At 33.9% G+C, this 26961-nt stretch overlaps 1 protein-coding gene across 1 annotated transcript in view; it reads right to left on the bottom strand.

Annotated features, from left to right (window-relative positions):
- The window catches only part of LOC106456895 (transmembrane and TPR repeat-containing protein CG4050-like), a 108290-nt gene extending 90129 nt beyond the window's left edge, over nt 1–18161 (bottom strand). Inside the window, exon 1 of the mRNA XM_022382681.1 lies at nt 17987–18161. The gene's annotated coding sequence lies outside the window, so the exon portion shown is untranslated. The remainder of the gene's footprint in view (nt 1–17986) is intronic.
- Nucleotides 18162–26961: the final 8800 nt, after the last annotated feature.

Genomic DNA, 26961 nt, shown 5'->3' with positions numbered 1-26961 from the left:
ATAAGTGAAGCTAGTGAAAATATACGAGTTAATATTACCCCATGAATTGGACATGGCACGAGAAGGGTATGTTAATTAAAAATGCGGACCGTGGCAAAATTTAACAAACTATGAGTAATGCCACAACAATGTAAAATGGTTATTACCTATGATTCAGTAAGAGTTCAAACAAAATAACAATTTCAGAGAGGGTGGAAGAGGTCTACGCTGAACATGTCCCTCCCTGGTCAAAATCTGGAACGAATCCCGATGAAGATGGTGATAGCCTTCGTGTAGCTTTATGGGAAATCCAACAAACTAGCCCCCCAGTGACACAATGGTATGTCTGCGGACTTATACTGCTAGAAACTGGGCTTCGATACCCGTGGTGGGCAAAGCACAGATAGCTCTTTGTGTAGCTTTGTCTACATGTTCAGCTATTTATTGTTATCTATTACAGCTAAGTCAGGGCAAAAGGGTTCGTACTCGCCCCATCATTCTTTCTTCCTCACTAGAGAAAAACGTGGTTGTCATTGTCTATAAAAATATCACTATTCGTAGGTTGAAATATGAACGGTAAGAGTAATAAAAATAAGTTTAAGGACTGTATCGCATTGTATCGAACTAGCTAGAAGTGTGTAAGGGTAAGCGTATTTAGTTGTCCCAGCGTTTGGTTTTGTTTGAATTTCGCGCAAAGCTACACGAGGGCTATCTGCGCCAGCCGTCCCTAATTTAGCAGTGTAAGACTAGAGGGAAGGCAGTTAGTCATCACCACCTACCGCCAACTCTTGGGCTACTCTTTTACCAACGAATAGTTGGATTGACCTATACATTGTAACGTCCCCACGGCTGAAAGGGCGAGCATGTCTGTTGTGACGGGGATTCGAACCCGCGATCCGCAGATTGCGAGTCGAGCGCCCAGATTACAACAAACTTTTCACTACCACTTTGAAACTGTGCTAATTACGTATTCCGACTTTATGAATCCAGACAACGTAAATGAAGCTTGTTTGTTTTTAAACTTTAGTTTCGGACAAATTTAGTCTAACATATTAAAGAAACATTAAATATAATCGAATGATGAGGAAAAATAATAGAAAAAAGTAGGCCTACTATAAAATAAATGAATCAACTTTTCTGATAAATTTACTTTTAAAGAGCTTCATTTATGACACAAATAGGCTTCAAGCTAACGATTCAAAGGTAAAGTGCATATGTATGTCTTTCAGAAAAATGACCCGTCAATTACGAACAATAAATATGAAATATTCTTTTATAATGTAGTTAGCTATTTATCACTGTCTAAAGAGACGTGGTAAATAGAAACGTGTTAAACATGGTCGTCTCGTCATGTTAATTACCAGTTTTGTTTTTCTTTTTGACTTTAGGAAAATTTGATTTAGCGCGTCTAGCATCATGTTGTTGTTTATAATTTTTTCACAGACCTGCCATTCTTAATTTTAAACTGATAGACTAGAAGGAATGCAACTAGTCAAAAACACCCACCGCTAACTCTTGGGCAATTCATGTCTGACCAAATAGTGGAATTACCATCTCTGTTATAACGCACTGATGGACATAAATGCGGAGAGTTGTTCATGTGGCAATGAGAAGCGAGCCATGAATTCTCAGATTCACAGTCGGGGCACACTAAACCAGTCCACGTTGTTTTTTGATATATAGAGAACTATAATCTGATACTACAATTAAACTAATGGACTGTTTTTTGTTTTTTTAAATAATAAAAAAGTTCTCTCAGCTGCAATGCAGAGTCCAGAATTATTTATTGCACTACTGAAATGTAATGCACACACTTCCGCATTCTACTATTAATGAGACTGTGTGTATATCTAAAGTGTATCCAAGCAATTTCATATAAAAAATTAAGTTTGCACTCACACACACACACACACACACGTATTTAAGTATCTTTTCCACAGTTTAGTGATAATAATAGTGATGTATAATACAATTAAAGGTTTGTTTTTTTTTCTAGCATGCTATGTGCAGTGTTGGGTAAGCTATTAACCGGAATATAAGCCGGCTAAAGTTTTGCTAGGGGATTAGTTTTATATCAGGATTCTTGGCCTGTTGCAAGATGTTATTGCTCCCAAGGACACTAACCAAATCTATTCCAAAACGTATTGTTTTGATTCTTATAGTGATAGATTGTCCTAATATCTCGATGAACGAGGAGATTAGACAACGCTTGTTTTCTAAGTTTCGCTTTATAATAAGTTCGGAAGATTAAGAAAATAATTTCATCAAACAGATAAAATAAAACAACCACCAGATGGAAGTATATAAAACGCCAAATTGTGAATTCTTAGCGCTGCAAAAACAACAACAACAACAACAGACAAATAAACACATATATCTATAATGAAGATGTTAATAAGAATATCAGTTTTTTGGACTGTTATTCTTACCGATCATTTCGATTATCTAAAAGCATGTTTCCTAGCTTCGCCAAACACGAGCCACGTTGGTGAGAATGGCACCAGTGCTAATTCTATTATCACTCTTATATGGTTACTATGACTACTACACCCAGCAAAAAGTTGCAGTAATTACTTTATTTGAGTAAACATTTTCTAAATAATAATAATTTCTTTCAACACCACGTGGGTGTTAATAACTTAACAAGATACTGTAATTGACATTTAATTGTACCAACCAATGAGTAAGTAAATCCTGAAATTTGCTTTGTTTCAGAATTTTCGTGCAAAGCTACACACATAACTGTTCCAAATTTTTAATTGATAAGCTAAAAGAAAATCATCTAATTTACAACACTCACCGCCAGCTCTTGGGCAGCTATTTTCTCATTGACTAGCGGGTTTCGACGTCAGTCATTGTGCAACAGTGGTCTCAAACTGCGAAGCGTATCTTTGAGACAATAGGTCGCGAACCATGATTTCTCGGATTCCCAGTTCAGGGATGCTAACTACGAGTTTACGCCAGACCTAAATCCTTAAGGAGAACACACTGTTTTAAATCTTTTGTTCTTCGTTTTTCCTTGAAAACAAGCGAACATGTATTTTACATTGTGTCCTGTTAATTTGCCCCCGGCCTGGCATGGCCAGTTGGTTAGGGCGTTTGACTCGCAATCTGATGGTCGCGAATTCGAATCCCTGTCCCACCAAACATGTTCCCCTTTCAGCCGTGGGGGCGTTATAATGTGACGGTCAATCCAACTATTCGTTGGCAAAAGAGTAAGTCAATACTTGGCCGTGGGTGGTGATCACTAGCTGCCTTCCCTCTAGTCTTTCACTGCTAAATTAGGGATGGCTAGCGCAGATAGCCCTCGTGTAGCTTTGCGCGAAATTCAAAAACAAACAAGCAAATTAGAAATCTGATTTCGATACTCGTTGTGGGCAGAGCGCAGATAGCCCATTGTATAGCTTTGTGCTAAACAACAACCAGCCAAACCAAATACTGTTAATTCATTAAAAGTTTTGATAAATGGACGCCGTCGTCTTCTAGAGCTCTGCGTTAACACCGTATCACAACTCTGCGTTAACACCGTATCACAATATCGCAGTTGTTTTAGCATCGAAAGTAATTCGTTTTTGATTTTTTTTCTTGCATTCAGTTTGACCAAAGCTACTTACAGACTAAGTTTATAAGCGTGCCACATAACACGCATTAAAAGAGCATATAAACACATAATCGGGCAAAGTTTTGTTTTACATCCAACATTACAGTGTGTAGTAACTGTCAATGAGCAGTAGAGCATGCATTCCTTCGCGCGCCTGAGCTAGTTCGTCTGGTACCAAGTCCTGGCGCAAGTCGCGTGTATCGTATGACATGGTAACAGTGTCCGGTGTCGTGACGACTCGAGCATAAAATGGTTGAAATTACCATGGCTGTCAGCAACTGAAACCATTAGAACAGGGCCAGTTAAAATACATTTAGGACAGCGGTATATAAATTTCTGAGTAAAACTGTTACTACTAATAATTAATTATATTGTACGTGAAGCCTACTGGTATTATATAATATTATGTATGTTTTATTATTGTCAATCCAACATTTACTTGCATCTCCAAACAGTAACAACTTTAATAACTATGGTCAGATTCATTTTCACGCGATTTAAGTTCAGTACCGTTTTATTAAATGATATATTTAGAGAGAGAGAGTGAAAAAAAAAGAATCTCTTGCACCGTTTTAGTAACTACCTGAATCCCCCTCCTGTGGCACAGCGGGAAATCTATGGACTTATAACGCTAAAAACCGGGCTTCGATACCCGTGGTAGGCCCAGCACAGGTTGCCCATTGTAAAGTTACCTGACTGATAAATGGCGATAGCGTGATATACCTTCAATTTCTTGAGTCCCCCAAAGGTAACTTTATGGATTTACAAGGCTAAAATCCGGGGTTCAATTCCCTGCGGTTGACATAGCTGATAGTTCAATATGGCTTTGCTCTAAAACAAACAAATAAATTTCTTTAAAAAATGGGTTCTTTTTAGTCAGTTGAGGAAGAAAAAAATTTTTGGTAAAATATGAGTTGCCGCGAAAAACAACAGTTAGAATTTAATGTACTTCTTACACTTGAACTTCCGGTGGAATGAAAAGTAAACCAGTTAAATCAGACACTTGACTAATTAAACAGAGCCACTGAGGTTTCTTTACTTCAGAATTTTCGCGCAAAGCTGCATAAAATGATATTTGCTAATAGGCTCTTTTAATTCTGAAATGACAGACTAAAGGGAAGACAGCTGGTCAACAGTCAACTCTTGTCTACTCAAGTGAGATTTGAATGTTATTCTTTTAGCGCACCTACGATCCTAGAATGTAGGATCTTCATTTAAAACTAAATGTTAAAGTTCCAATAAAAATAAAATGATGCTTTCTTCACCTATCAACTCGCACCTGTTCAGATTGCATTGGAAAACATTGACGACGACATTTTCGGCCTTCACGTGTGCCATATCTTTGCTAAATTCATTTCTCTTTTCGCTGTCACCTTTCAATGTTATGATGTTTGATCTTGATGTTTAGACATTAACAACACCGAATCCCCTTGTGGTAGTATCAAACACAAACACGATGATAACAGCGTTATTATACGTAAAAGATATACGAATAACCTTTGAAAATGCATATTTATGGCTCATTTTAGAAAATTTGTATTTCATTTATATCAAAATGCGACGAACTAAATTGTTTATAATTTTCGGAGATAGGTTGCAGGCTTACGTTTCAAAAACAACTGGAATATTTTATAGCTGTTAAATTAAGGAAAAGTCCCAAATGTCATCATATTCCTTATTAATATTTTAATGTTTTTGTTTACGATTGAAATTCCAGCTTTTGACTTAAAGTCCTGTTTTCATTTTTGAGATTTCATTTTCACACTGCTCCTTACTCTGTTATGTTTTCAAGACCTTCAAATAACCTTGACGAACCTCCCATTTTTATAATCTAATGAACCTAAAAGAAATGATTTCACAAACCATTATTATTATTATCATTTTTACATTTGGTGACCTTGACACTTGCCTCGAGATCTTATCCTTTTAATTAGAATAAGAAGCTTTTCAGACTTATAGCCATACAAAATATTAGTCTGTATCTAATAAGTGATCTAATATTAATTTCTTATGCTTGGACTGTAAATCCGAGGATTTATGGTTCGTGGCTCATTTCTGCAAAACATGTTCCCCACTTTGAGGCCGTGAGTGCGCCATATGAATGACGATCAAATCCCACTATTCACTCAGCCCAACATAAAATAATGCTTTTACTCTTATAAAAATTAAACATAAAGGAGGGGCGAGGGTTCAAATCTGCTTTCTTATAAACATTCCTTAGTTTAATAGAATGCTTGGGCCTCACGTGGCCTGATGGGTAGGGCAATCGACGGACTATAGGTTCGAATCCACGCCGCCGAACATGTTTGACCTTTTAGCTGTAGGAGCGTTATAATGTTACGGACAACCCCACTATTCGTTGGTAAAGTAATATCCCAAAATATATGCTTGTTATCACTTTTTATGTTCCCATGAAATATCTCGTCAATGTGAATTGATGCACTCAAGATACTATGATAAGACATGTTACTTTGAATATATATAATAATGCTTGTGTTCAAGCAATACTTTTTTTTTAGCATATCCAATAATAATAAATATAAATAGTTATTTCAGTTATGGCTGTCTCCTGTCCTCTACTTCCTTTACTTACACTTTAATGTCTTCTTAAAGGGTGCCTAAAGTATTTTATGTTAAATAATTATATTGTTCCGAGGCTAAAAAAGTCTACGATATAGCATCTTTTGTAATCTATTTCCCAATGTTTCTAAAGTGTGTCTCCTCGCATCTCAGTGGGATATCCCCGAACTACCTTTATTATCTGAGATATGGATGAAAGGCCATTATCTATGTATATTCTGAAATGGTGTGAATCCCAGTTAAAGGTGTCAACTCTAGTTAAGCAAAGAAAGAGGTCAAAACTATGACTGTTTGAATAATACATAGATTCAGATGTCTACAAAGTTGTTATTCTCAAGATGTTATTCTTAAGATGAAATTAGACAACTTAACATATATATATTTTTATATAAGACAATTTTTCCGTCAATTTAAAAAGGAGCATAAGCGAGTTATGATTTAAAACTTGCAGCTAAAAAATGTGTTTATAATTTATAAAGTGTGACGGATTTAGAAGTATACGGCTTACTCACTCCAACATCGAGTCTCTTTGGTTGTACCTGTGTACACTTAATAGGGAGCTAGCTAGCTCTGTGATCTTCACTGATCACACACCGATTTTTTCCTACCGATGATGTTAGGTAATGTTGTCGTAAAAGTACTAATGTCCGATGTGAATTCACCAAAGTTAAATGGTTTGTAATGTTCGAAATTTATAAACGTTCCTGGTCATATATCTGGAGTGTCCCGATTAATAAGCGTCAATCACAATTACATCTTCCGAGATTTATCGTATACCAACTATAGCACATAATAATATATATACTGTTTTATGCGCGTCGCGTTGATTATATTTATAGGCGTGTGGAGAGTTTCTCAAAAATTCAGATTACGTAACAATACAAAAATACACTAGCGTTTACGTACACACATATATTGTTGATTCTTACACTCTAGAATCTTCTATAACTTTAAAGAATAGGCAGGAGTTTCGCAATTCATATTTAACAGTATACGTTATGTACATTTCAAAATATAAATTTAATTCAAACAAACATCGATATTAAAATAAATGTATAATAATCATGGCTGACCTTGTACCTCCTCAGAAAGTCAGTTTCATTCTCAAGGGAACTGAATCTGAAAGTCTTATTATCTCTCTTTTTTGTAGTGATTAATAGTGATAAAAGTCATTTGTTTTTAGATTTAAATTCAGGCTTTGCGAATCATCAATTAATGTTCAGTGAAATATCCATTCCTAATTTTGAAATGACAGACTAGAAAGAAGGCAGCTAATTAACGGCAACCACCGCTAATTCTTAAGCTATTCTGGTCCAAATGGTCACGTATGTTTTTGCGGCAATGGGACGCAAAGTGTGAACCCTCGTATTCACAGTCCGAACATCGGAAACTACAGGTATTCCTCGATATGCGAAAGGAATAATTTTTTGGAGAAGGTAACGTATAACAAACAACGTAAAAAGAAACGTAAATCGAAAATGGTTTTCCCATTATTCTAAATGTAAATAATAAAGGATACGTTCCTGACCCAAAACGTAACATTTTCTTCCTCTATAACGTAAGAAAAATACTGCTAAAATTAAAACAAATAAAAACTGAAATAAAGAGACATTTTCGTTAATAAAATACAAAATGTAGTGTACTGTACTCGCCAAGAAGTAGTTGTTGCTTTACTTTTCAAGGTGATGAGAGGAGTGAGAGGCTACTGAGTGTTCCTGGCGATCTTCGGAGGGCACTATTTCCTTACGACTTTTACGTAAGTTTTCGTTATAGCGAAAAATGCGAACGCAAATCGAAAAACATGCCCATAAAGGCAGTTACGTTATAGCGAAAAAACGTAAACCATACGTTCGTAAATCGAGGGATACCTGTACAGACACATACATGAGAGACATTAGGAAGACGTAGTTATAATCTCTTCGTGTTTTGAAATTATATTAATGTCGATAATTTTGAGTGTTTCCTTCTCACAATATTCAGTGTAAAGAGCTGACCGAAAACAAAAGAGGGTGGGGGGATGGAATAGCTTACTATATACAAGACACGGAAAACCCCAACAGTTGTTAGTGGGATTAATTACAATAAACAATAATGATGAAATTTTTGTTTACTTTTTTTTTATGTGATTCATATATCTATGAGAGAATCTGGAAAATGTGTTTACAAGTCCTATGAGATTCTAAAGTTAACTCATTTTCGTTAGAGCTGTTTATATGTAAGCGAAATTATAGTATAAAGATAGGAAGTTATTTGAGAATATTTCGTTTACTTGAAACTGAAATAGTTTCTTTACTCATTAGTTCTAAGGTTTTTTTCAAAGCTCAAGATTTCAGTTTAGTGCCGATGGAAATGCGAGGTTGATCTTTTCCGTGTCACGTTCCAGGTGTTACATTATCTTGTCGATTATTCTGCACCTGGCACTCAAGAACCCCTACAAGAAATATCCAGTAAAATACTGACTACCGCTGTAGCTTAATCACCGAAAACATGTTACTCAAGAGACCTTACACTGGTTTTCTGAGAGACCTTACCTGGAATTAGAACGCTAGTACTTAGCACATTTTACCATTCGCTACCCGTCGCTGTTTTATCCTCCAGTTAAGTATTCGAATATAGAACCAGTGTTCAATGAAGTACTAGTAGATATGTTCAATTGAGTGTTATTGAGTGTACTTAGGAGCGACAAACCAAATACTACGTGTAAAACGAAGCCTATCAACAGTATTTTCTGCTGTATACTTTGATGTAATGATGATTTTCATGACTCACTAATGCAATATACATCAATTCCTTGCGGATTTGAAATGTTAAGCAGTAGGAAATTACGAATAATTGGAAAAGAGGGAGTAAGAGGGAGAAAGAGAGAGAATGAAGATGAACGGCTTCTTTACAGTCATTAATAAAACAGAAACTAGTACCTCTATACCAGCAACTAGCGGGGATACTACAACATTGACTGTATCTAAGCTTAGAGTACTTTGAGCCTGCTAGTTCTCCTCTCCACCCCTTCCCTTCTGCTCGTTACATTTGACGAACAAGACTTTCAGACATAACAGACCGCTTTGCTAATAACAAACGTCACGCTCACAGAGAAGTGTGTTCTGCGCGTTTACCAAAAGCGCTGCTGCTCTCATCAGCTGAGTGTTTCATTCCCTCTACACTCATTCTTTCTGCTGCATATATATATATCACATGTATGAATGGTCTCATCCATCCTTTTGAAAAATTTTAGCTTTCGTTCTTAATCTGCTCTCGTTCTGACTCATCCGAGAGGTCTTGAATGTAAACATATCTGACTGCTAGACCACATCAGTCAACTCTGTTTGTTCTGGTGTTGAGGCTAAAATTTTCTTCGGAGCAATGTCTCTGTAGGTTGCCTAAGTAACAACCCAATCAGAGATTACTCAGAAATATACATTATTATGTTCAGACAGTCAGTACATCAAACCATCTACCCGAGAACAAAGAAAGGTCTTATGGGTAAAAATCATGGTGCTTCAATATAGATATATGATATCTATCCTCAGATTTATACACGCTGTCCATTTTTTCCATGTGTCTGATTGTCTCTCTATTTATTTCTCTTCATTACCTACAATGATAATTTGTTTGTTTGTTTATTGTTAGGCATAAAGCTACACCTGTGCTGTACCCCCCACGAATATCGAAACCGATTTTTATTATTTAGAGTCATATGCCATCAACTTGCCGCTGAGCAACTGGGGGGAGCACAAAGAGGACTGAATAAGTTTTATATTTTTTGCGATTACAATTTACAAAACAAGCCTTTCCTGTTGCTTCTAATTTCTTACTGTGGCGTTTTTTTTTTAATCCACAACTAGCCACCATGTGTTATTTCCTCATTCAGTTTCTATTTCCAGCCTCAGCCTCTTTAAGCTTAGCTGTTAATGGCAACAAGCTCAACACAACTGGAAGACTATCTGTTTTGTTGTCGCACTGACAAAGTGCCAATTCCGTGCAAGATTTAAATTTTTTTAAAAAGGTGCACCATTCGATCCTGTTTGTTTTCTTGCACATTTCCAGCCACAGCATAGTTTCCTCGTTAAATTCAATAGTTATAGAACAAAACAATAACTAAAAATACATTTCCTCAATGGAACGATGTTCTTGATTTGTTGTGCGTTTTTCTAAATAACGCATTAAAGTACTTCTTTTCACGTTTTCTTTCAGGTGTTATAATGGAAAACATTCAATTTAACTCACTTTTACGATTTCGTGTCTGGACAACGTACTTCCATACGCAGCTTCACTGAACTACATGCATTTAGCTACACGATTTCTTAGCCTGGGTGAATGTATAGACAGCAGCTCATTGGTAGACACACTTATAATAACTTTAAAGGTATGGTCGTAAAGTGTTCGTGAAATTATCTTAAGTATGTACCCTTAAAAGCTTTTATCATTTATATTCGAAAATGCTTTCCTTGTTATCGGAGTTGCGCAGTTGAGGTCCGAAAACAATGCTGCTGCTGAGCATAATTTCGAGACATTCACGGATTCATCCAGTCCACTGCATTTGTCATGAAAGTTGTATAAAGATATAATGCATACTTGTTTAAAAATCTCTTTCATATCTGAAAAATATAGTCAAATATTTTTGCCCACTTAATTTTTACGTTTCAAAACAAAAGGTTTCATATCATCTATATTACATTAGAATCATTAAAATACAAGGTAAAAACAGATGTCATACACTTCTTTAGCAATGTGTATTATATGTACAGCACGACGGTTGCATCATATAGTTGTTAGTTTGTATATTTCAGAATTCCGCGCAAAGCTACAGAATATATATCTGCGCATAGCCGTCTCTAATTTTGAGCAGATAGACTAGAGAGAACACAAGTCAACAACATCTCCGCCTACTCTTAGATTTGACCGTCACTCTTATTACTCATCCACGGCTCCAAAGTATGGAAAGTATTTTTGTGAAATGGGTCGCGAATCGTGGTTCCTTGGATTCACAACATCTGTATGCTTATATTAGGCTACATCTAGCCGAAGATAAAGAATTAAAAAACAGGTAAATAGATAAACAGTAATAAATACAAGTATTAAAATTTGATTTACTCCAGTCTTTAGTTATTCATACACGTACAGCTAGAGGCCTATGTCCTCACAACAAAATATATGAAAAATATAATTCTCTGACACAAAACTGGCGCAAAATCTTCATTTTGAACAGATATAAATAAACACAAAATTGGCGCCAAATCTTCACTTTGAACAGATATAAACACAAAATTGGCGCTAAATCTTCACTTTGAACAAATATAAATATATAATTGGTGACAAATCTTCACTTTGAACAGATATAAACAAATAAGTTATGGAAATTGTTCGTATATCTTGCAATAATATTATAATTAGTTTCATGTTCATTAAGTTGCTTGTTTGAAATAACATATAAACAAGGTGTAATGAAATTTACACAATGTATTTAGAAGCTCGTAATACTCTTTAACTGCGTGAGCTGAGTTTTGTAAGAACTTTTCCTGATTTGGAGAAGACAATTCGGGTTGTTTCGAAACCAAGAAAAACTGCAGAAGTTTATACAACAGTCACTGTACATGCTTAACACAGAGTACAAATTCATCCAAAAAATAAGTCATTCACTAACCTATTTTATATATATATCACAAAAAAAAATAAGCCGAATAAAAGACTGAATGTATTGTTCATGGTATTGAAGAAAATCTTATTTTTTGTCATAAATATGTTTCGAGACAGTAACAATAACAGCAACCTATGTAGTTCAGAGCTTATACACAGTAGGCTTTTATGTTCAATTTAAATAGAAAAGTGTCACGTTACGATAAGTTAAACGTTTTTCCCCAAACATCAATTTTCAAATTCGCTTCAGCACAAGAAATACTATATAAATATTCGATAGATGAAAGACTTTGCTTGCGCGTGAGCGATTTGTATGTCCATATGCGGATGACCTCAAAATGATTATTCGAAAAATATTTTGAGAGGAAGTACTTCTTTTACATTTTAGTTATAAAAGGACAATAAAAATTGCATAATTTACAACATTCGTTTAGTAAAAAATGGGAGCTCTAGTTATGAAAAAAATAACAAAAATGTCATAATTCACAGTATTCATTTGGTAAAAAATAGGAGCTCTAGTTATGCAAAAGACAATTAAAATGTCATAATTCACAACATTCGTTTAGTAAAAAATGGGAGCTCTAGTTATGAAAAAGATAATTAAAATGTCATTATTCATAAAATTTGTTTGTAAAAAATGGGAGCTCTAGTTATGAAAAAGACAATAAAAACGTCATAATTCACAACATTCGTTTCGTAAAAAATTGGAGCTCTAGTTATGAAAAAACAATAGAAATGTCATAATTCACAGTATTCGTTTTGTAAAAAAATGGGAGCTTTAGTTATGAAAAAGACAATAGAGATGTCATAATTCACAGTATTCGTTTTGTAAAAAATGGGAGCTTTAGTTATGAAAAAGATAACAAAAATGTCATAACTAACAGCATTCGTTTAGTAAAAAATGGGAGCTTTAGTTATGAAAAAGACAATAAAAATGTCATAATTCACAGCATTCGTTTAGTAAAAAATGGGAGCTTGATGAATTTGTTCACCTCTCGCAGTTTATTCTCTTAGCTATAGAGTAACATTTTTAGAACGCTAAGCCTATTTGTCTTGTATCTCGAGCCGGGACGAACTGGTAGTTAGCATGCCCGGACTGTAAATTCGAAAATTCATGGTTAACGACCTGTTACCGAAAAAACGCGTTCCTCATTCTGATGCTTTGGATGAACCATGAGAGTAATGGTTAAATCCCACAATCTGTTGTTGACTAGCTCCTTCCCCTCTGGTTATCAGTTGAAATTAGGAATGGCTATGCATAGATAATCCTTCTATAGCTTTGCGTGAAATTATAAAACAAATAAAAACTTTCGTTTTTTTTCGACGTGTGATACAAGTAATACAACATATATTGTTGGTTAACGTATTAACTAACATTGTTTGTTGAAAGTGGCTGAGCCTGATTCTGTTGTATTAGTCCTTTGAACTTGTAATATAAGTAACACCACGTGTATTCTTGAATAACGTATTAACTAACATTGTTTAATGAATGTGGCTGTGTCTAATTCTCTTGTATTCGTCTTTTGAACTTGTAATATAAGTAACACCACGTGTATTCTTGAATAACGTATAAACTAACATTGTTTATTGAACGTGGCTGTGTCTAATTCTGTTATATTCGTCTTTTCAACTTGTATTGTTGGATAACGTATAAACTAACATTGTTTATTGAACGTGGCTGAGCCTAATTCTGTTGTATTCGTCTTTTCAACGTGTAATATAAGTAACACCACGTGTATTCTTGAATAACGTATAAACTAACATTGTTTATTGAACGTGGCTGTGTCCAATTCTGTTGTATTCGTCTTTTCAACGTGTAATGTAAATAGCTCCATATGTAATGGTAAATGCAGAGAAGTAAAAGGTTGTTTTAGGTATTCAGTGTCTTAGCGAACTCATCTTTCGCTACACTGTATGAAAGCTGCAAGAGTGAAAGACTTAATATCATAATAATTACAATTAACCATTTACGCTATTAACACATCTTATTAAATTTTAACATGAAAATATCTCGCTTTCCAACTAAATTAATGAATATATATTTACTTTCCGAAAATTATGGGTGTTAAGAGATTATTCGCAAAAGCAAAATATTACTTTACATAATATATATCTTTTAACGTAAATAACCGAGGATAGTTTGATAATAACAATAACACCCTTCTTCTGCGTGAAGCTACCTACCATATTCCAATCTCGACGTTACTGTAAGATATAATACAGTCATTGTCGTTTATAATGAGTAATAATTTTAATAAATCCCCAGGAGATGCATTTTGTTCAGGGAATATGGATTTTTGGAATTTATTACGAGTCTTGAATCTAATATTCACACTAAGAGCTAGTGCGTAAATTCACAAAGAGACTGTCTAACGTGCCACACCTCTCACGTCTCGGTCGCTGTAGCTAATAGGAAGTGCGTTGTTTCAAAACATCTCAGCTTCCTAGTTCGCTTTCTTTGTAATTACTCATGCACTGTTGCATCTGCTGAGGTTATGCTATATTTTTGTTCTCGCTATCGTTTATGGATTAGCATAGTGATGTTGTAAGAGATAAAATAAATTTGTGTGGACTATAATGTAATTTGTTGCAATGGCCTACGCGTTGGGGATATGTATTTGGATCAAATTTATGCTCTAATAAAAAGCTCCTTAATACCAGTGTTTCTGGAGATGCTGGAATATATCAATTAACATCCGTTCAAGAACGTAGGTCTATAAATATATCTATAATATTTTGTCCCCCATTAATCTGAGCTTTGTTTCTAAAGAAAACTCTTTTTGTTCTAAGCTAAACCCTCTATGAAGTCGTGTAAATCTAATAACGGACTACTTTAAAGAATGATCTGTTATTTCTTATAGGTAGATTGCTGTTATTCCATGCCCTCGATTATGTGACGTGGTGAGCTACTCTCGTCAACAACGACAGAATTACAAACGTTATTGTAAATATAAATGAATTTATTATGATTTCATTTCGAGGAAGTTATTTTATCAACGCATTCAGAACTCTAAGTCGAACGGCATCGTCCCTAAAGTTCGAAATCTTTCTTTCTCACGTGTTTTTCAATTTATCTGAGTACATGCAATAATAACATGTAATTTATTTCATCTTCCCCATACGAATGAGGATTTCGCAACCGCAAATGTCGCACTTGCTTTGTGACTTTAAAAACACGATCTTTTTTATTTTTTAATGGAGACAATATTTTGATATCTCTCTTTTATTCGGCATTGAATACCTTCCTGAGTTTAGTACTCGACTAGTTTAATTCTTTGAATAATAGTGAGAGAACTGTATAAATTATTTAACAAAATAAAGTTCCCAATTTTTCACTCATTTCTCTCCAACTCCGGTTAACATTGTTATGAAAATACGTTAATTTCAGATTTGCTTTTGAGATTCCTCTTAATTTACCCATTGTGGCTCGAAATCAGAGGTATGTAAAAAATAGCATTTCAGGTCTATCTTTGTTTATTCTACTGTAAGTCACTGCCCAATTAGTTTCAGTACTAGAATTCATTAGCTGTGCTGGACAATTCGAAAAAATTATTCTGTGAAACGCTGTTTATAAATGTTGTATAATACTTTAATAGATATGGCTAAAACGCAGAAAGGGACCGAATTATCAGAAAACCAAATGGCCCAAAAAATGTTATAAAAACAAGTTAACTGCAGATGTTATTTTTATTTTTATGTTTTCCCACATTCCTCTTAATTTGTATAATGTGGCCCGGTTAACATTTATTCGTTATATAAACACTTGACCTAGCTTATTACGAAATATAAATAATTGTACTAGACCCTATTTTTCAGTAAATGTTTGTCACACAGTCAACTTCCTTATCATTGTTCAGAAATAATAACTTCCCCTACAGCCTTTGTAGAACATGGTATTTTTAGGAGAAAACTTCCGTTTTGACACCAACCACTACAGGTGGATAATGTATCACTTAATACAATCAGGTAAAAAATGTGAATTCAGACCTCTTCTATATCGCATAGGCTTGCATTATACTAGATCCTGTGCTATTTCGAAATATAAGTTCTCTAAATGGACGTTTTGTGCATTTCTATTAGATAATGACACCACTCCCTGCTCGTTACACGTCCTTACTGACACTTCTACATTTCTGTCTATCTGTCAGTTAGTTTTTCATCTATCACTCATCTCTATTTTAATTATATAAAACTCTTTTATAAAAATTCCTCTAGTGAGCCTTATTTTTATCGCCAAAAAATAATTATTTTACAAATAAGACTTTTTTTCGTATATTTAATGCCACGTTTATTAAAAAGATACTTTAAGTTTCTGTATCATCCATTTTATGATATTTAACTGCTATAACAGCATAAGAATCATGAGGGCACTGTTTAAGTAATGATATCTAGATATGTGTGATTTTATTTCTATAACAATTGAGAATTAACAAGTGCATTTGACGAAAGTGTTGCACCTTCTTAATACCACCTATCAATTTTCAATGTCCTTTTATTTATGTAACAATTGAGAATTAACAAGTGCATTGGGCGAAAGTGTTGCACCTTGTTAATACCACTTATCAATTTTCAATGTCCTTTATTGTGAAATTGAAAAATATTTTTTATGAGTAAATTGGTTTTTTTTATTAAATATTACTTAATATTTCAATACAGGTTTTAACCACAAAGATTTCAGGAAGGCTGTAGGAGGAGCCACAAAGAAAGAATAATGCATTGCAGGTGTCTAAAATTACTAGTGAAGTTATGATGGAAACACCTTTTGAAACTCTGGTGTGAAGTAACTACAACTTTTTGAACATTAACTTAATTGAATCTTATCAACTAGTGCATAATAAGTTCTAGTCGCTGAAACGTATCATAAACAATGCGTGCATTTGGTTTTTAAAAGCCTACAGAAAAAGACATGTGAAAAATTGTTAGGTTTGCTTCTTTATTTTATTGCCTTGACATCAATGCCTTATCGTAACATCTGATGCTTTGTTTATGGCAGTTCAATAAACCTTAAAGGCACGTCTTTAGTGAGGTATGTGTTGTTATTTTTCACTTACACTACCTTTATAAAAAATGCACCAAACGACGTAAGCAAACGATCTTAGCAACAATATATTTTTTTATTGGCTCATTACTAGTTGACAGAGTGGAGAACTTCCAGCAAAAGTAGCTTGAAAATTAAACATTCTGATGACTAACATAGCATAAAAAACATGTCACGTAAATCGAATCATTATTTTGCTTCTCTGATTGAACAGCCGGGATAGAATTTATGTCATCATTCTTCCTGCCAATGTTTTTGTGTTATGGTTCAGATGGGTTGCTTTAGTACAACCAACCAGAAAAAAAAAAGAAGAGAGAGAGAGAAAACTGGGAGATCAGCAAGGATTTCAGTACCATTGTTAAACTTGATATTTTTCTATGTGCATATAAGTCTCTGCTCTCACAATAGCTGTTTCTCTCTGTTTCAGGGAGGTTACGCGGGGTTTCTTAGCTGCTTGCAGGTCTGCTGTTCAGAAGCTTTCCTCTATCCCTGAGGTAACTCGATACGCACATCTACAAAATGCGCTCTCGTGCGCGGGCGAGACACCACAAAAATAACAAACTGAAATATTCGATACACACGACCGTTATAGAGGTATTATTCGACGATAATGTACAATTTTCAGATAATACAAATTATTGGATAAAAGTTTTTCCAATATAAAGGTTGCTTTTAGTCGACACTTTACGCTCAATATGCGCGATTATTTTTCTTGGTTCTGTAAATGCATATTTCGTACAATAAGCATAAAGTACTTGTTCACCGAACAATAGTGTAAAGGACTGGTTCATCGTACAATACGTGTAAAGGATTGGTTTACCGTACATTTTGTATAAAAGGCTGGTTTACGGTAGAATACAGTACTCCAATAAATGTAAACCTGGTTTTAAATCGCGGAGTCAAAACTTTGCACAGTTCACTTACATATATGTTTTTTTATAATATTGAAATATAAGCTCAAAATAATTTTAGGAAGGATCATATCAGTTTCTTTACAAAACAAACGTCAGTGTTGCAATACGCAACAATCTTTCCCGATCTAAAAAGACTCAAAGTAGAAATCCCGACAGCTTAGCTCAATTATTCTTAATTCACACACACACACATAAAGACTCGTGTCGTCATTATTCCTTAAAGTATCTACTAAAACCTACCTAATGAGTACTTATGACGCTGTCAGAACTTCGGAATTCCTTTCCTAGATAACTTGGCAACAGAAGCCCAACAGTATTGACGTTGTTTTCTGTAGAGGGCGCCCAAACGTACGTATTCTCCAACGTCCAGGTTGCAAGCGTCGCGTCTCGATAACTGGATAACGATCGCACAAACCTGTTTATTTCTCGGCACATGCGATACTCTGGGTTTTAAACCTTTTTTGAAGGCATATGTTGCGCCGCCTAGTGGCATTCCGAGAGGTACGGCTCAGCTGAATTTACGTTGCTTGGAAAGCAAGCAGTAAACTTGTTGCAACGAAACAATAAGCAATTCTTTCAGCTAAAGTCTATATTTAAGGCTAACGTACTCGTCTAGAAACCCTACAAAAAGTGTTCAGGAGTCAACCCAACGTAGGACGTTTTATAAGAAAACACGTTTTCATCTTCGTCTCAAACAATGTGCTGTTTATTAATTATTTAACTGGGAATTATCAAAGTAACTTGGCTAATAAGTATTTTCTCAGACAGTTCGTGTTGAGTTTTTACTTATAAGCTATCATAACTAATTTCATTAGAACTCCATTCTAGCGTCTTTCTCAGGCAGAGTTTATTCACAATAAGACTTAGTATTAGAACTTGTAATATGTTTTCGTGGGGGACCTTCTGGCGTCTCACTGATAGCATAACATTATAATCATACCAATTTTGATGCTTTAATTTACTGATAGTATGATACACTATTCTCAACGGTAGTACATTACGATCATACAATAGTAATAATTTAGTGTCACTAATAGCAGAGCACACTATTCTCACTGACAGTACAACAATACATTCATACAATAGTTCTACTTTTGTCTCACTCATAATATAACACACTATTCTTACTGAGAGTAGAACAATACAACCATAGAAGTCTCACTGATAATATGATACACTAATCTCCCTTATCGTGAACCACTCTAGTGTTTCGTAATAGGGATCGTGGTATGTTGAATGCATCACTGGTTCAAATTAGATGTTTGTGATGTCAAAATACTAAGTCTATAGTTTCGTACGAATTAGGGACTCAAGTTACCGATATTGACAAGCTAGAATATAAAATAAGAACCTCATATAGTTTCTATTTGCTGAGATATCGATCATGTACTGAATCAATCACAGTGGCCCCACTCACCTCTTTCCATTTTTTGAAACGGTCCCTTATATATACACTTACTTTAATATATGACATGTGAATAACCAATCAAACGCTCAGAATGTCCCCTAGTGGCTTTCTCAGCCATTTTAAAGTGTTTGGACGCCACCTCGTTCTTTCGAACAAATATATCAAGGAGGTAAGTTGTGTATTTAGTCTGCTCGAAATTTCATATATTTTTAGATCGAAATACAGCTTAGTTACTTAGCTTGATAAATTATAGTGGAATTCTCTGGTATCGATATAGTAATTTATGATTCCTGGTTATTCAACTGTATATATATATATAAAACCTAAAAAGATTATTTCGTTTCATATTCTCCACGTGCGAAATTTTAAAAGGCTTAGCAACCTACGTCAAGCAGCAATCGAGTACAAAGATCGTAACTAGAAGAGATAATTGTTTGCTTTACTTCTTTATTTACTGTTCTGTGTTTTAAGAAAAATAAGTTCAAGAACTTATTTCTAAATAGTAATAATCTATATACATATATAATGTATAATAATTTAAATGTTGACTGTATTTTACAACATACTAGTATACTAAAACACAGCCATGACAGGTCAGTTATATATATTATTGGATACGGTAACATGAAAGCACGTGTGCCATGTTATTGTAACTTCTATATTGTTAACTAGGCACGGCTGAAAGATAAACATATTAAAAATAATAAATATATATAAATGTATATTGTTATGAGATTTAAGCTATTTAGTCTAAACATTTATGTTTTCGTGTTATAATTTGTTGTCATTCTAGAACGAAAGAGGCATAATTTATATTTATTTCCTAATTTTCATGGTTACAAGATCGGTCAAATCTACCAAAAATGTGGAAATAACAAAAAAAATATAAAGTTTTTTCCCAAGAAACATTTGATAACTATCTCGACATTTCGCATGTGAAATTTGAAAATGTTCTGATGCATAGAAATATTTTTAATCTTAAAATGAAAATTACTTTGCATGTTGGATAGGCAACATGAGAAAAGGGAAAAAAGGCATGAGAGAAACATTGCTTAACAAACCTTAAGACTTAATAAAAAAATTGATATTTTGCGCATGAATGCATTGTAATGTTTACTGATAACTTGCCAAATTTCGTTAACATACGCTTACTAATTTAAAAGTTATAGAATAAAAAATATAACAAGCACAAAATGGTCACGATGTCGGTCCCAGGAACAGAGCCCTTGCTGAAAGAGATACATAGAGATTTTAGTTACACATAAACTATAGATGCTCCCTATATTCTCAAACAAATCTTCATGACAATCTCCAGCTGCAGCTTAACATTTTACATCTTGAACTAATGCGATCAAATAGTCAATAGCTACAGTAAATCACCGTGAACCGTACCAGCTAGCTTCTAGCTATGTTTATCATCATTACAATGTATAAAGTTAGCTTCCATATCAAATAACCTATTGCTTATACTTGAGCATAAAAAATCCAGCAAACAAGATAAATAAAAAATTGGGAATATAAATTCTGACTCCACCAAATGTAAGTCTAGGTAACAACATGGAGCCAAAGTAAGGGTTTATAGTTTGAGTAAGTAATGTCTACAGTATCTCCAGCCTTGTTTTCTTGCTTTTTTTTACGGTCCATATTGGCAGGTTTTTAAATTCCCAATTTGTTATTTATCTTGCAATAAATATAACACGCTATTCTTACTGATAGTGCAACAAAGCAATCATACAATAGTAACTATTTTAGTCTCACTGATAATATAACAACTATCTTTACTGATAGTATAACACAATAATCTCCCTTATAGTAAATATAACACACTATTCTTACTGATAGTACAATATCATAATCATACCAAAAGTACTATTATAGACTCACTGATAACAGAGAACACTAAAATTGTACAAGCATTAGCGCTTACAGTACTATACAGAGTCTTATTTACAGTACAGCCGTAATATTTTCTTGGCTTAAAACAAAGATTAGAAAGGTTACAAAAATGTGTTGTTTTTACATATATGTGTGAAATGAATTTTTTTGTTGTTGATAAATTCATGGAAAGCTACAAACAAATATCTGCTTAAGTCGTGCATAATTTTGAGCTGATAAACTAGTTAATAGCACCCACTGGTGACTCTTGAGTCACTCTAAATAATGATGGAAATTTGTTATCGCTCTTATAATGCACCCATGTTTCCAAAGTGCAAAGCGCACTTTTGCGGCAACCGTACATGAACAACGAACCCTGAAATTCAGAGTCCGACATGTTAATCGCTAGGCCAAGACCGCCCTGAGTTAACTTGCAATTCTAATATGCATTTTTTAAAATTAATTTTGTCTGAATAAAATGTACCAATCTCCCTCTCTCTCTCTCTATATATATATATATGTATATATAATTATTTTTTGTATAACGATGAAAAAAACAGCAGGAGAATGTAAGTGCTTTATACTGAAAGGAATGTCACCAACTTAAATTAATTATTAAAAAAGTATTTGATGCTAAAAAGAGATAATAGAAGTGTGAAAAAAGTGTAAAACCTGCTCTTACCGAGATATCTTGAGTTTATGGTAGCAATGATTTCATTTACTTAGCTTAATCCGTATTCTTTACTTGTTAAAAATACTGCACGTCCACCTCTTTAGTCACACCATTATGCATTAAAACGCGTCAAAACATGCAACACACGCATGACTGCATATAGCTTTAGCTCACTGCCATCACGCGTAAGATGTGAAAATGAAATATGAATATCTTTTGTCCTTTAAGAAGAATGAATAAAGAATTTAATCTAACGTCCTTCCTGTGGAGCTTTTCAGCAAGAATGGCGTTTCTGAAATAGTTTATGATTTAGGTCGAGTGGTAATTTTCTTACTCAAGAAGTGGTGAAATTGCTAACCTTCTACAAAATTATTCAACGTAGTTTGTTTATAACAGACATATTATCTTCAAAATTAGCATAAAAACTCAGTTTTCAAATAGATTACGCGGACGAAATTATGACCAATTGTGTTTCTGATGAAATGCATGAGCAATAGCATATAAACAGTGTTTTAACACCTAGAATTAATAGTCAAAGTCTCTGAATGAAATACGGTGTTTTCTGTATGAAAGGGTAACGTGGGAATATCATTTTTATTACCATACTACGGTTTTAACACCAGTATTTGGTGGTCAAATACTCTGAATGGAATACGGTGTTTTCAATAAAAGAGTTTGGTGGTCAAAATTTCTGTATGAAAAAGTAACATGTGGACAGTGATTTCATTACCACACTACGGCTTTAACACCAGGATTTGATAGTCAAAGTCTCTAAACGAAATACGGTGTTTTCAATAAAAGAGTTTGGTGGTCAAAATATTTGTATGAAAGGGTAACATGTGGACAGTCCTTTCATCACCACACTACGGCTTTAACACCAGGATTTGATAGTCAAAGTCTCTGAACGAAATACAGTGTTTTCAATAAAAGAGTTTGGTGGTCAAAATATTTGTATGAAAAAGTAACATGTGGACAGTGATTTCATTACCACACTACGGCTTTAACACCAGGATTTGATAGTCAAAGTCTCTGAACGAAATACGGTGTTTTCAATAAAAGAGTTTGGTGGTCAAAATATTTGTATGAAAGGGTAACATGTGGACAGTGTTTTCATTACCATGGTATGATAGTCGAAGTTCCTGAGTGAAAAAGTATGAAATATACATCGTGTTTTAAATACCTCACTTTGTTAATGAAACTTTCTGAATGACACAACAGCAGTATGTAGTGTTTTCAATACCACAATTTGATAATAAAAGCTTTTGAATGAAAGAGTAACAGTATGCACATTTTTTCTTGTTTGGTGGTCAACATTTCTGAACGAAAGTACACTGACAGCCTTATCTGCACTAAAAGATTCATGGACCTGAAACTGTATGTCACTGTAAGGTTAAGAAACCAGTACAATAACCCCGGTTTGACTCATATATATATATATATATAATGGTCTTTCACTGGACAAATATCAGGTTGACCACATAACAATATAACCTTAATTCCAAAGGCTGATACGTTGTCAACTTACTTGATCTCATTATGCATCTTGAATAGATTCCCAGTCATCTTGTCTTTTTTCACACTTCCTTCACAGTCGCTTAGTGCTAGGACTTTACTTTTGTGCATGGGTTTAAAAATTTTCTTGAACTTCTCTGTCCGTATGAAATGAAAACAGACAAAAAATGGAATCAAATTCCATGTGCTTCTTTAGGAATACATCGATTCATTTTAGCAAAGGATATTAGAGGTCAATGCCTTGTTTCCTCAGATAGTATTTAGCTATGCATACTTTCAAAGAGAAAACATTACAAATAATAGAGTAACTCACATCCAAAATGCTCATATACTTTCACTGCAAAACATTAGCTTATTTATTTACTATCTAGAGATATTTATCACCTCGTAAACTTTGCTATTTCAAAGTTATTTTACAGTAATAATCTGGAGAAGGTTAACTGACAAGCTGGAATGTTGTGATAGACAGTTTTTGGGTGGTGGTTATTTCGCAAGCGTTGTTACTAATACATGATTTATTCTCCTGATTCCGTTGTAAAAAAAAACAACAACTCAAAACGTCTTTGGCTTATGTTACATAAGAGTTGGAGCGAGAAAATAAAAGTACTAGTATTCCATCTCACACTGTTGTATCTTGTTTGATCTCCTTTATCTTTGTGAAGCATGTTTTAATGTAGTTGTTTGGAGAAGCTTTCAACTGATACCCTTTTCTATGGATGAAAAATATGTTACCTTGAATTGCACTTTTCAGAACAAATTGAAATTCCATGATGCCAATAATGGATTTACTTTGTAGAGTTAAAAGCTTAACTGACTGTTGAGAAGTTGATACAGGTTTCTCTAACTTAGTAACGTGGCCACTTGTTCCAGATCTAGAAATTGAAAGAGAAACAGACAACAGAAGATTCAATGTAATTTAACTCTTTCTTTAGTCAGCGAAACTTCAATTAAGCCACAGTTACAAATTTTAATGTATATATATATATAATATTAATTTTTTAAGTTGGTTTTCTCTCTTTTTTATAGATATATAAGGCACTTTATTGATCTAAACGTCTTATCCAATATACACAGAAAACATTCATACGGTTTTAGTTTTAACCAGGAAAACAACGTTTCTGAAAGAGTAAAAACTGTCTGAAATTGATCATCATACGTGGTATTAAATCTAGATAGTTAAAAAATTGATCGGTAATAATCTGAAACCAAGGAAAATGATTTACTCTATAAAAGGTCAAGTATAATAAATACAAAGGAGACGATGATTAATAACAAAAGAAAAATTTCAAAGCATTATCAGTAATAAAATTTTCACGTTATTAGTAATAGCAAATTCATATTAATGGATAAACTAGGCAGCAAACTATCTAACTATTAGTTTTCTAGTTTATTTTTACTTAATATGTTTGTTCTCTCAATTGTTTCATGAGTTTAGGTAGGCGTCAGTCATATCAGGATATTTTCGCAATTTTACATAATATTTTCAAAGCATGTAATATTTGGACATTTTTATGTAATTGTGTGGATTCAACGTCGACTGCAATAAAAGATTGTATTTCGACGAGACATAAATAAGTCTGACAAAAAATGTTTGAAATTTGCTGATAAAATTACAATAAAGCACACCAAATTAAGTATATTCAATAACAAAAGAAAGTAATTCAAAACCAGCAAATATGTATGAAGACAGCACTTGGATAACCAATTCTATAACATTTTTTTTTTCGAAATTTCCGAAAATCTAAGGTGATTTGTGAATTTCTGAAAGTTGAGAAAATTGAACTTTTTTAAAACACTTTCCATTATTTAAGAATTAATAAACTGTAGCTTATTTACCTTTTATACACACAATCTCTGGTGTTTCTTTTAAGAACATGCATACTGAAGAGATTTAGACATTTTCGACAGTAAAAGTTAGAACAAATTACTTTTACTCTACGTGTAATAGATAGAAACACATTTTTTTACTGCAACCTATGTTTCATCATTGTGGTCTCATCATGACTTGTACAAAAACCAGCCCTGGTGAAACTGCAATAAAGAACAGAAAAAATGTTGATGTCAGTTATAAAATTGGTACCGGTTATATACAAATCCAATTTATTTCAATTGTTTTTATTAGAAATATTAAATTTTATCATTGATAATTGCGAATACCAAATGTTATTGAAATAAGCTTTGTATATTAAACATGAGTGGGTTGAGCTACACAATGTGCTATCTGTGCTCTGCCCACCACGGGTATCGGAACCCGGATTCTACCATTGTAAGTCCGCAGACATACCTCTGTGCCACTGGGGGGGGGGGTATTTCATTACTAGCACAGAGATAAAAAAAAAGCTTAATACCAATCTCTGAGAGTCAGTTATTAACTACCAAGCATGACGGTATTCTAAAAGATAAATCTTGAAATAAACCAGAAATAAAATTGCTGTTTTTATCTATGATAATATATTATTTAATGGAATAAAATGAATTGATAAAGATCATCTGAGCCTGGCGAGAACCCCTGAGATTTAAAGATTTGATTACTGAAAAAAAATAAGGCAAATTAATAAGATCGCCTAAATCTGTCGAAAATTCCTCCGGTTTAACGAATAGAAGTGAAAGTAATTGAAATAATAAGGTGAGTTAATAAGATCGCCTAAATCTGTCGAGAATCCCTGCGGTTTAACGAATGGAAGTGAAAGTAATTGAAATAATGAGGTGAGTTAATAAGATCGCCTAAATCTGTCGAGAATCCCTGCGGTTTAACGAATGGAAGTGAAAGTAATTGAAATAATAAGGTGAGTTAATAAGACAGCCTAAATCTGTCGAGAATCCCTGTGGTTTAACGAATGGAAGTGAAAGTAACTAAAAGAATAAGATGAGTTAACGCGACCCACACTTTATACTTCATGTTACAACAAGAGGATTGACCTTTGAACTTTTCACTCTAAAAAGTTTTTTCTAAGATTATTTGTTTCTAAACAATGACATTTTTATTTTTTGAACAGAAAGTGATGTTGGGTGCCTTAGATTGATATCTTAAGCTAAAATCAAATTATTTTCAAATTATCTTTAAAATATTTATGAAATTTGACTTTGATTATCGCAGTTTAATGTATTTTTATAGTTATAGCGTAGTCCGGCGAACCGGGTTGGAATCCATGTATAACACAATGTATTTAAGCTGTGGACGTGTTATAAGAGTGACATGTGATTCTTTAGCGTCGTTGGTTGGTGGTAGAGTGCTACTGACAGGCTTACTTGTCTTTGGTCAGTAGTTCAAAATTAGGGACGGCTGCAGATAGCCTCAGTAGTTTTTGACAGAAATACAAAAATACTAATACAGACAGATAAAAATACTAACCAACCATTAAAAACAAAACAGACCAGAATACGACACTAGTTACTTTAATTATAGCCTAGCATGTTTTTTTTTTTTTTTTTTTTCGTTTGGGATGGTCGAATACTCCATCCTGCGGATTGTAAGGTCTAACGTCCGAGTGGCGACGTAGTCTGAACATTTTCGATACTTTTCAGCTGTGGGATCGTTAAAACCGTTATAGTCAATCCTGGTATTCGGTTAAAAGTAGCCGACCAGGCAGCAAGTGCTTCAAGCTTCTGACCTCCCTTTCGTCACCACTTCTAAATTAGAGACGACTATTTCAGGATTTTAGGGTCTCTGTCCTGATCATTTAAACAATGTGTCGCAATATACCATTCAAAATACTAAGTCAGAGATTCCCAACCTTTTTGTTTCTC

Source organism: Limulus polyphemus, unplaced genomic scaffold (assembly GCF_000517525.1).
Source record: "Limulus polyphemus unplaced genomic scaffold, Limulus_polyphemus-2.1.2 Scaffold269, whole genome shotgun sequence".
NCBI lineage: Eukaryota > Metazoa > Arthropoda > Merostomata > Xiphosura > Limulidae > Limulus > Limulus polyphemus.
Note: the sequence above shows the minus strand (reverse complement) of the source record. Positions and strands in the feature narration are given on the sequence as shown.